The 11,090-nt window shown below is 45.8% G+C and overlaps 1 long non-coding RNA gene across 2 annotated transcripts in view; it reads right to left on the minus strand.

Annotated features, from left to right (window-relative positions):
- LOC124103498 (uncharacterized) overlaps nucleotides 1-11,090 on the minus strand; it is a 28,271-nt gene that overhangs the window by 13,030 nt on the left and 4,151 nt on the right. For both annotated transcript variants that reach the window (XR_006855208.2, XR_006855207.2), the window contains exon 2: nucleotides 3,653-3,816. This is a non-coding gene — a long non-coding RNA (uncharacterized LOC124103498). The remainder of the gene's footprint in view (nucleotides 1-3,652; nucleotides 3,817-11,090) is intronic.

Raw genomic sequence — 11,090 nt, forward strand, 5'->3', positions numbered from 1 at the left:
GGCACAGCACCAAAGAGCTAGCAGAATGACCATGCGGCAGGTGAAGGCATAATTGCTCTTTACTTCCCCTGGCTCCCCCAGTGTTAAATTAGCTTTATGTCAATACCACATTGGCAGTTGGGATGAATTATTGAAGCTCATTCACTGCAACAGGCCCAGGTTCCACTCGCTTTATGGAACAGAGGTGACTGTGAGCATATTATTTCTGTTTGTCTTGTTATAGTCGGTACATTTTCAGTCTGTTGTTAATATGAAGGGACTCACTCTGATGGGCAGATCATCCCAGCCTCTGCTTCTCATGAGAGCAACACAGATAGGCATGGTGGGAGGGCCCAACCTATGAGAGAGCTGGGAAGAGCTGGTGCGGGCCCCTAACTCACAGAGCTCTTTAGTTATCATAATTCACACTGTACTCCCAAACACCTATTCATACACACACAAGCACACACTATCAGCGCGCACACACACATATGCGCTTGTATACATTCAGAGTCTTAATGAAGTTACAATCAACAGAAGCCCTGCAACAAAAATACAGTGGGAGCCAACTTTCTAGAGAACGATTTTCCAATACACTGTGCAAATTTTAAAGCCTTCTCCTCCTCTTACCTTCAACACCAATGCTTCTCTAGAAGTCCTGGCTAGTTTGCTAGCCACACTTAGCAGAAATGACTGGCCTGGGACTGGGGATATAGCTTGGTTGGTAGAGTGGGTTTGATCCCCAGCACCACAAAAAAAAAAAAAAAAAAAAAAGATTGGCCCGGGATGTCCCAGGGCAAGGATAAGGAACCCAACTTCTGGAGGCTTCTGTGTGCATATAAGGGACTAGTCTTTCTTCTTTGATCTCCTCCAAATTTCCCTTGAGCTGGCATGTTACTGAATTTCTTTTTCATTTTATTTTTTGAGTTACTGGGAATTAAACAGGCCACTCTACCACTGATCTACATCCTGAGTTCTTTTTCTTTTTTTTATTTTGAGACAGGTCTCAAGTTGCTGAGATTGCCCTTGAACTTGCAATCCTCCTGACTCGGCCTCCCAAGTTGTTGGAATTCTAGGCATGTGCCACCATGCCTGACTGTGTTACTGAATTTCAAGATACTTCTGCTGCTTGGCCCAACTGCCAAAATTATTAACTAGAGCTCTGCATTTATCCAAGCACATGTGCACTGATGTTCAGTTATGAATATGCATTCACATTCCTTCACACACACACACACACTCCACATATCCAGAGATAGGCCTCCTAGCCACGTGGTTTATTTGGAAGGCTGATGAGAAGGCCTCTTGATTCTATCAGCTGGTCACATGCCTCACAAAAATCCCACCATTAAATATTTATTCCTTTGGGAGTCCCCAGTTGAGAATCAAATACCTCTGGTCAAGGCAACACACCATAAAGTTATCATCTAACATTTTGGCAGGAACTCCACTTCTGCCCAGGGAATTTCCTTCTCCTTGGCTGGCTGACTCTTTCACATTCTTCAGGTCTGGTACAGCCTTCTCTGCCCACTCTGCACCCCTGATTCAGAAACGAAGGTTAGTCCTCCTGTTTTCCACTCTCATTACTCCCTAGCGTTTTCCTTGGATGCACCTATTATAACTGTTTAAATGATTATTAGTGTGGTTATGTACCTATAGTCTGTGGCTTTGGTGAATGGACAGCTCCAGTTGGTTACCGGCTACCTTTCTCTGCATTCTTCACTCCCAGAGCTAGCACAGCGCCTGATACAGTAGACAGTCAATAAAATTTATACGAAGTTGGAGCATTTGGGGAAAGAACAGAGAAAGAGGGAAAGTGTCACAAAAAAGTCAGAACAGATGATTCCAAACCCTCTGATCATAGGCCTTCAAATAACCTGTATTTCCCATGTCACCCTGCATGGGGCCTATTAAGATGCCCAATGGAACTACAAGGGACTGCAATAGAATTTAAGGAAGCAGAAGCTTCTTAGCTGAAGGGAAGAGGCTTGAGGGGCATTCTGGCCTAGTCTAGCTCCCCACTTTTCCAGAATGCAACAGAGAGCTTATAGTTCTAGACCAAGACTTATGTGAAGAAATCTCCTTTTCACATTTTTTGGTTTGTTTCTGAGGTCGTAGAGTATTGATAATTATTACAAAAACACTAACAGCTACCATTTATTAAAAGCTTACTATATGCCAGGCACTGGGCAAGTACTTTATACCTATTTAAATACAATTATCTTAACTAATCTTTTCAACCATCTTGGGAGGTAAGTACACTCTTATCCCCTTTTTACAGATGGGGAAGAAACTCAAAAAGAATAAGTGATTGACTGAGGTCACACAACTAGGAAGCAACTGAGCCAGGACAGAACTCTGAGGCCAAGCTCTCAACCACAAGCATAGGCTACATTCCACTTATGTCCCTTAGGAGATGCCAGACCGTCCCTTGTCCCTGCACTCTCAAACTCACTCAACAAATATAAACTGGTGCTCTTTAATTTTGGATGTATTTGGGATCTTGGGATTGCTGCTATTCCCTCGTCTAGGAACCACCAAGACCTGGCTCATGATTCCTGGAATCAGAGAAGAGGAGAGATGCCAAAACATCTGGAACTGCAGGAAAGAACAGGTATTAACAGCAGGAAGGCCCCACTTTCTTGATGTTCCCCTGCAAAACACTCCCTGGCTCCTGGCCCTGCTGTTTGAAAGATGGGCTCATTTTCAGTCTTTCCTCTGCATGCTTCTCTTCTTCTGGTGGTGATGTGGAGACTCATTTGAGAATGACGGTCTTCAGGCATGTGACAAGTGAGACACACAGGACCACACAAACCAAAATCAGCCAATTTAGGAGAGAAGCTGCCACTGAAGCTGGGCCCTGTGATCTTGGGATGGTCAAGACCCTGGATTATTGTGTACAACCCTTTACAGGAAGTAAGAACATCATATATCTGACACCTGGAAATGGTCTTTGTTCTCTTTCTTCCCTAGTGCTCTGGTGGTTTTGTTCTTCCAATCATTCTCAGAGACTGAACTCCATAGCTCCAAATTAGGTCTAGAATCAGTTTGAATCTATGATGGTACCAGAATCCTGCCAGTGAACTTGGTCTGAGACACTTTCTGATTTGTTTTTTCAACTTGCATTGATCCTAAACTGGCTGCGGTGGTGCACACCTATAATCCTACTGACTCAGGAGGCTGAGGCAGGAAGATCACAAGTTCAAGACCAGCCTCAGAAGATTAATGAAGCCCTAAGCAACTTAGTGAGACCTTGTCTCAAAAAAAAAAAAAAAACAGGATTGGGGCTGTAGCTCAATGGCAGAACACTTACATAGCATGTGTGAGGCACTGGGTTTGATCCTTAGCAGCACATAAAAATAAACAAATAAAATAAAGCCACGCTGTCCATATATAACTACAAAGTGTTTTTTTAATAAAAATAAATAAAGGGCTGGGGTTATGGCTCAGTGGTAGAGTGCTTGCCTAGCATGTGTGAGGCACTGGGTTCGATTCTCGGCACTGCATATAAATAAATAAACTAAAGGTCCATTGACAACTAAAATGTATTTTCCTAAAATAATAATAAATAAGTAAAAGGGATGCATCTCAGTGGTAAAATACTGGGGTTAAATCCCCAGTATAAAAAAGAAAAAGAAAAAAAATCTCCAACCTCTATTGATCCTGATATTACCTTCTCTTTACTGGCAATGAACTCCTAAGTGACAGGGTCCAAGTCGGTGTTGAATTGGCCAATTGGCATCTTCCTCTGTTCCTACTTTCTTCATTTGTGTTGCAGAGATCAGAGAGCTTGACTGCGTTTCCCTGATTCCTTTGCCATCAGGTACATTTGTATGACTGGAAGACAGAAAGGAGGAAGAGGCCTTGTTTCTCCTATTTCAGACTTTTTGCTGGCAAGAAAGATCCTGGAGATAGAGGGTTCTCCCTGTAACAGCCATTCCAATTTGCTGGTCTCCACTTTCTAATTCCTGGTTGACAAAGATCAGGCAATGTGTTTTTTAAATCAATAGTTCCAGTGGGGGCCTTTTGATTTTTTAAACTTACTGATCATGTCAAATATATGAGCTCTCCTGGTGTATTTTCTGGGAGTCCACTTCACAAGTACTTACAATTTTGTAATCACAGTTTCCCTATATTAAATTCCCTTCAGTTTAAAATACCTAGAGTGGTCTGGCATGGTAGCACATGCCTGTAATCTCAGCGACTCAGGAAGCCAAGGCAGGAGGATCGCAAGTTCTAGGTCAGCCTAAGCAACTTAGTGAAACCCTGTCACAAAAAAAATAAAATTAAATAAAACTTGGATGTATGTAGCTCAGTGGCTGAGTGCCGCTGGAGTCAATCCCCAGTACTGAGAAAAAAAATTAAAATACCTAGAGTAGCATCTGTGTCTGCACTGAACCAAGCCCTCACATAGTTGTAAAATGACTCCTTGGAGAGAAAGAAAGGAAGGGCGGGGGGAGACAGTGTTGGAAAGAAAAGATTTCTTTTTGGAGAGAAGAATTTCTTTTCTTATCTATCACTAGGTTCATAGCTAAGATCCCTATAACAAAAGACAGATTAACAAGAGAAAAGCACACAAATTTATTTAATATCAGTTTTATATGACACAGGAGACTTCATAAGAAAATGAAGACCTGTAAAAACAGGGAAAACTGTAATTTTTCTGCCTGGGTTGGATGCAGGGTGGGCAGTCATGCAGAAGTATGATCGGATCAAGGCAGTATGACCTACTGGAACACAGTAGAGGGAACTCAGTAAGGCCTATTTGCCCAGATTCTTCTTATTGACTCTGTGTCTTTGAGGACAAGGATATTCATTTCCTACTTGTTTACAGAAGGCACCTTTGGAATGAGGGTCTTATGGCTTACTTCAGGGAAGAAAGGAGGAAAATGGCCTGTAATCCCAGTGACTCGGGAGGCTGAGGCAGTAGGATCATGAGTTCAAAGTCAGCCTCAGCAAATTAGCAAGGCCAGAAGCAACTTAATGAGACCCTGTCTCTAATAAATATACAAAAAGGGCTGGGGATGTAGTTCAGTGGTTAAGTGCCTCTGGTTCAATACCGGGTAACACACACAAAAAAAAAAAAAAAAGGAGGGAGGAAATCAGAGAGTCAGAGGTATTATAGCCTTCGTGAGGGAAGAGGGAGAGTGGTGTTTCCTGTTTTTGCCAAGCTGCTGTATTTTAGAATAGTGTGCCCCAAATTCCATCACTAGTATGTGAAAAGTAAGGGGTCAGTTAAATAGAAATAAAAATACATTATCATAAATAAGCCTCTCTACTATAACTGGTAAACTGTCTCATTCATAGTAAAACAATGACATTCAAACTTCTCAAATCATACATATTAAATGTTTTTGGTTCTTGATATATCATTTAGATCTCAACAAAGATATTTAAAGCAATCTGGGTATGGTGGCTCATACCTGTAATCCCAGAGGCTCAGGAGGCTGAGGAAGGAGAATCATGAGTTCAAAGCCAGCCTCAGCAAAAGCGAGGCACTAAGCAGCTCAGTGAGACCCTGTCTCTAAATGAAATACAAAATAGGGATGGGATGTGGCTCAGTGGTTCAATCTCCAGTATAAGAGAGAGAGAGAGAATATTTAAAGCAACAGGGAAAAAAACCCAAAAAAACCATAAAAACAAAAATAAACAACAACAACAACAAAAATCCCTAAAAACGATAAAGGCAGGGCTGGATGCATTGGCACATGACTGTAATCCTCAAGACTCAGGAGGCCGAGGCAGAAGGATTGCAAGTTCAAGTCCAGACTCAGCAACTTAGTGAGACCCTGTCTCAAAATAAAAAATAAAAAATTCTGGGGATATAGCTCAGTAGTAAGTGCTTCTGGGTTTGATCCTCATTACTGACTCCCACAAAAAAATAAAGGCAAGGATAGAGCAGATAGACAGGTGGGCAAAGAAACAGCATATATTTCAAAGGTTTATTATGGCTATAGATATGGAATAGACAGCAAACAAGTGCACAGATACAATGTGAAAGTTCAGAAATGTGGAAGTTGACTATAACAAGTATGTGAGTGAGTGAGAGAGAGAGAGAGAGAGAGAGAGAGAGAGACTAATAATTCTCTCTCCTAGTTTGAAAATTCAACCCCTTTTCTCTCTGAAAGTCCCAAATGGGATGAGGAATGATATAGAAGGTAAAAGATGGATGTGCGTTAGGAACATAGGAATCAAGGTGAAGTGATAAGCCTGCTTAAAAGAAGGAACAATGGAGTGGGAATAATGAAAGAAGACCTGGAAGCATTCAGGAGGTTGTAAAAGGAGTGAACTTAAATTAAAAGGAAGGAAGGAAGTGGCCAAAGGTGTTTTGAGGAATAGATTAGCAAGAACGCCAACTTCCTCACTCCTAGATAACTTCATGTCAGCTGCACAGGGCCTGGAAAACAGTACAGATGACATAAACATTTACTGAACTGAAGAACAAAGTCAGGGAGGAGCAGGGAGGTGAAATGGCACAGGGGATGATATGTGTATAATAATAATCACTGATTTTTTTTCTTATTCATTTTCATTTTTTTTTTCTTTTTCATTCTGGGATTTAAACGCAGAGGTGCGTAACTACTGAGCCACATCCCTATCCCCAGCCCTTTTTATTTTTTATTTTGAGAGAGGGTCTCAACAAGTTTCTTAGGGCCTCACTAAGTTGCTGAAGCTGGCTTTGACCTTGCAATCATCTTGCCTTAGCCTCCTGAGTTGTTAGGATTACAGGTGCATGCCACTGCACCTGTCAATAATCACTAACATTTACTGAGGACCATAAGCTCTGCTAAGCATTTAAAATGCATTATCGTTTTGAATCCTGGCCAACACCCCACGAGGTAATTATTAATATTCCCATTCAATAGATTAAGAAACTGAGGCTCAGTTTAAGTAACTCTATCACACAGAGAGTAAGTGATGGAGTCAAGATTTGAATTCTGACTTGTCTGACTTTAAATTCAGTGTTTCTCACTGCTACACTATATGTATTCCCTTTGGAGTCAAGGGGAGGTCTGTATTCCCCCAGCTCCCCTAACGCCCTATACACCAAAAATGTAGAGAAGATTCCAGAGGGCATTGTCCCAAACCTGGTCTACCAGTGAGGAGAATACTAAGAGAGGAGGGATGGGGGTAAGGCCCTCCAACTGAGGAGGGACCATATTAAAACCTCATCTTCAACAACACAAAGAAAAACAATTTGAAACTTAATCATCTCCCAGAATTATGATCCCTCCCCGCAGCAGGGAGCACATTAGCAGAGCTGAGAAATGATAATTCAGCAGCCCCCAACCCAGCAGGGAGGGAAAGAGAGGAGGAGGGAGGAGGAAACAGAAGCAGAGATGCAGAAATGGGGGAAAGGGGGAGAGGCAGGGCCTGACTTCTCTTTGCTTCTTTTGCCTGCTCAGGTCTGAGACAGGGCACCAGGGGAATGGCCTAGTGGCACTTGATCCTTCCACTCTGCTCAGATAGGACAGGGATCAGGTTGCTCCCTAAGTCAGTTCTCAGCACCGGTGGATTCCTATGTCCAGAGTTGTATTTAAGCCCACCCAGGTCAGGTCTGCTTTGTGGTTTTAGCCTTGGTGGGGAAGAGCTCGAGCCACCAGGTGGCCCTCGGCGCCCCTTGTCCGATGGCACCTAGGAGAGTCAGCGGTCCGTCAGGACCCGAGGTGCTGGACAGCTCCCGTCCGCAGCAACGTTTCTCCCGAGCGCTTTAGAGGGGTGGAGCGAGGCTCCTCAGCGCCGCAGCAGTCCCCACCCTCAGGAGAAGCCCGAAGGCTGCCGGGAGCTCCTGGGGAAAGGACTCGGGGTCATGAAAGGGTCCCGATGGAGATCTGGTGGGGACTTTGAGATTGGAGCCCCGGGGGCAACTTCTCCAGACGCATTCCTTCCTTCTGAGTCGAGACCCCCTCACTCCCCACACCACCCCCCGCGGGGGACAATGGCGCCTTCAGCCCCCAGAGATGAATGGGGCCTTTGAGAGCGGCACGCCATCGGGTCAGCAGCGGCCACCGGGTCCGGGGCTGGGCTGGGAAGGGTGGGGAGCTCTTGGGGGAGGGAAAGTATCCCATGGTCCCTGTCTTAGAGATTGGTGGGTTCTGCAAAGAGATTCATCCCAAACAGGCAGTTCCTGGTAAAGGGGTTCTTAAGAGGGTGGGGAGGGAAGGATAGGCTGCTCCTGCCCCACACCTCCTACCGGGAAAGGGGCAGTTCTGTGTCCTCTCCTTAGAAGGCAGCAGAGCAAATTGCATGGGGAGAGAAACTAGCAAGTGCCTGCTACCTCTTGTCTTTCCTCCCCAAATCAGGGTTCCAACCTTTGTTTGGATGGCCAGCTTCTCCCATGTCCCTTCATCTGGGCTGCCCCTGAGGCCTGGTCCCCTTTTCCTGCTTCTATCTCCCTTCCCCTTCCTGCACTACATAGCCTACCAGGTTTCTATGGAAACGGGCTAGGAAGGCTCTGCCAGGAGGCCAAGGCCACTACTGCTCTTGAGGGGAGGAGGGATGGAATTGAAAGTGAGGAGCTGGAGGTGAGTTCTAGCCACTCATAGAAGGGAATGGAGCTGTGCTGGGAATAAGACTTTCAAGTGTTGGTGGGGTACAGCAGGAACAGGGAACAGAGATGTAACTGAGTGATGTGACTGAGAATTGAGGGGCTCCTTTTCATTCCCCCAATTCTCAGTGCTCCAGATATCTAGAAAAGCTCCCACAGAGGGGAACTTAGTGGGTGAAGAAGGGAGACAGGTAGTACCAAAAGCTCTGACCTTCCCTCCTTCATAAGGCTCTATTCCTTTTTTCTCTTCCTGTGGACATGTCCTCTTGAGAGGAGGCCTCCAGGGAACCAGACTATACCTAATGGGAAAGGAAATCAGAGTGGGGTGTGGGTGTTCGGGGATGTTCAGGAGTATCCCCTAGATAGGAGGCTAGAGGCCTAGGAATGCCAGGTAGTTTTACAGCATCTTTCCCTAGTGCCTTCCTTGAAGAGTTGGTGGGTAATGCCTGGAGGTTAGCTTCCTCCCCTCTGTCCATCCCTTAAGAATGTTGGGGTGTAAAAGGAGGAAAATGGAGGTGGCCTGGGAGTGGGGAATTGGGAAGCAGAGAAGGGTGAATGGGCCTAAAACAGAAGGGCCTGGGGAGGAGCGGATGGGTGGGGAGGAGAGTGCATGGCTAGGGCAGGTAGGGGGGTTCTTAGAAGCTTCATCTGGCAACTCCTAGGATAAGCTCCATCTCTCACCCACTCCCACCTCAAACAAAACTGCCTCTTGGCCAGGGACTATTTATTGGAAATCTCAGAGTCCTGGGAGAGTGTGTTGTGGGAATCCCTTGAGAAGGGGCCTCCCAGGTTATCCTAAGGTTCAGCAAAGCTTCCCTGGGGAAGAGGGGAGTGAAAGGGGTCCCCTGAGAGCCTAGAGTTTCCTGGATCTGAGCCATTGCTTCTCCTTTGGCCATAGCCCCCAGCATAGCTGTCTTGGTGTTTGCTTATTTTGGTTATTTTTTGATCAGATATTTTGGCACTGTGCACACTGCCTCCTGTTGCCATGGCAGCCGTGACAGGGGCTGAGGCACCGTGAGAAAAATACCAAAATTAATGAGTGAGCGAAAGTGCAGCCGAGAGAAAAACAAGGTTAAAAAAAGAGTTAAAACAGTAATGAAAACAGGCTTCCCAGCTCTACAGCAGAGCAGCTGCTGAGGCCTCCCCAGAGCAGCAGCCCCCACCCAGCCTGGGGCTCCTGGCATCTCCCAGACCTCGAGGCAGGACTCACTCACCTTCCCCCACCCAGCCAGTCACAGGCCCAGCAACAGCCACTTGGGGACCATCCTAAGCACAACTGTAGATCAGCTCCAACAGCAGATCAGCTCCCATATCAGGTAGCTGCCTGCCTCCCAGAACAGCATCTCAAGGAACAGCTTCTCATCTCCTAGACAACGGATTCTCAGCTATGGCCCCCACACAACAGTGGTCCAGCTATATTACCAGGAAATGGCCTCCCAGCTACAACCGAGCTTCAGAGTTATAGCTGCAGGCATAACAGCATCCCAGCTAGAGTTCTGCACCCAAGAACAGCCCAGCCACAGTCCTGGGCAACAGCATCTTAGCTATAGCCAATCCCCAATATGCTATCATCATAGCTATAGCTTCAGGACCAATAGCATCCCAGCTACAGTCCTATATACAACAGAAGCTCCGTTCTCATCCCAGATAACAGCCTGCTTCTCAGGTACAGGCTCCTAGCAACAGCTTTCTATCTCCTAGGACCTAAGCATTGGATCCAGCTAGAACCCCCACCTTTATCATAACAGCTTCTCATCTATAGCCAACCTCAGGTGGGCCAGCCTTATATCTATAGCTTCAGGCCCAATAGCATTTCACTTACAGGTTTCCTCAACATGTACATATGCATAAAATATAAACACACACACACTCACAGCTTGACAACATCATTTCAGGTAATCTGATTTTCTGGCTATACCTAGGCACACCAGCATCACAATATCACAACAGTGTCCCAGCTATAATCAGAGGCCATTATGATTTTGGTTACAGTTGCAGGCCCTAAAGCATCTCAGTCCTCTATCTACAAGCCAATCCAGGTACCCATATATCACAGAAAGCAAATCCAACAACTCCCATACCTAGCACCAATCCAGCCTCCATTCCCTAGACACAGTCCCTACTGGAATCTCAGTCACTATCGGTTTCAGGAGCCTCCCCCCATGCTCCACTTGCCAACCAATACTTCTTCCAGTTCGGTACAAGGCCTGGCTTCTCTCATGTACAAATGCCACTTCCCTTATTCTTCCTCCCAGCCCCAGCCCTCTTGACTGCCCTCCTCAGGGAAAACATTCCAAAGTACCCATACCTACATTGACCCAACTCAGATCCCCACAGAACAGCCTGGCAGTTGGAGTAGGAGGGGATGGAAAGCAGGGAAGAAGTGTAGACACACCCTGGTGGTATTGCCCTGGCCCAGTTCTGCTCCAACCACTTGGTGCAGGATTTGGGTTTGATGGTAGTGGATCAGGGAGGATGGAGGAGAACATCTGGGAGATTAGCATTTCCTGCCCAGCTCTGTGGCTGCCGATCTTGCTCAGCCCAGAGCAAGGGAGGAGAACAG

Source organism: Marmota monax, unplaced genomic scaffold (genome assembly GCF_021218885.2).
Source record: "Marmota monax isolate L192 unplaced genomic scaffold, Marmota_monax_Labrador192_F-V1.1 WCK01_AAM20220418_F8-fsc00006, whole genome shotgun sequence".
NCBI classification, from domain to species: domain Eukaryota; kingdom Metazoa; phylum Chordata; class Mammalia; order Rodentia; family Sciuridae; genus Marmota; species Marmota monax.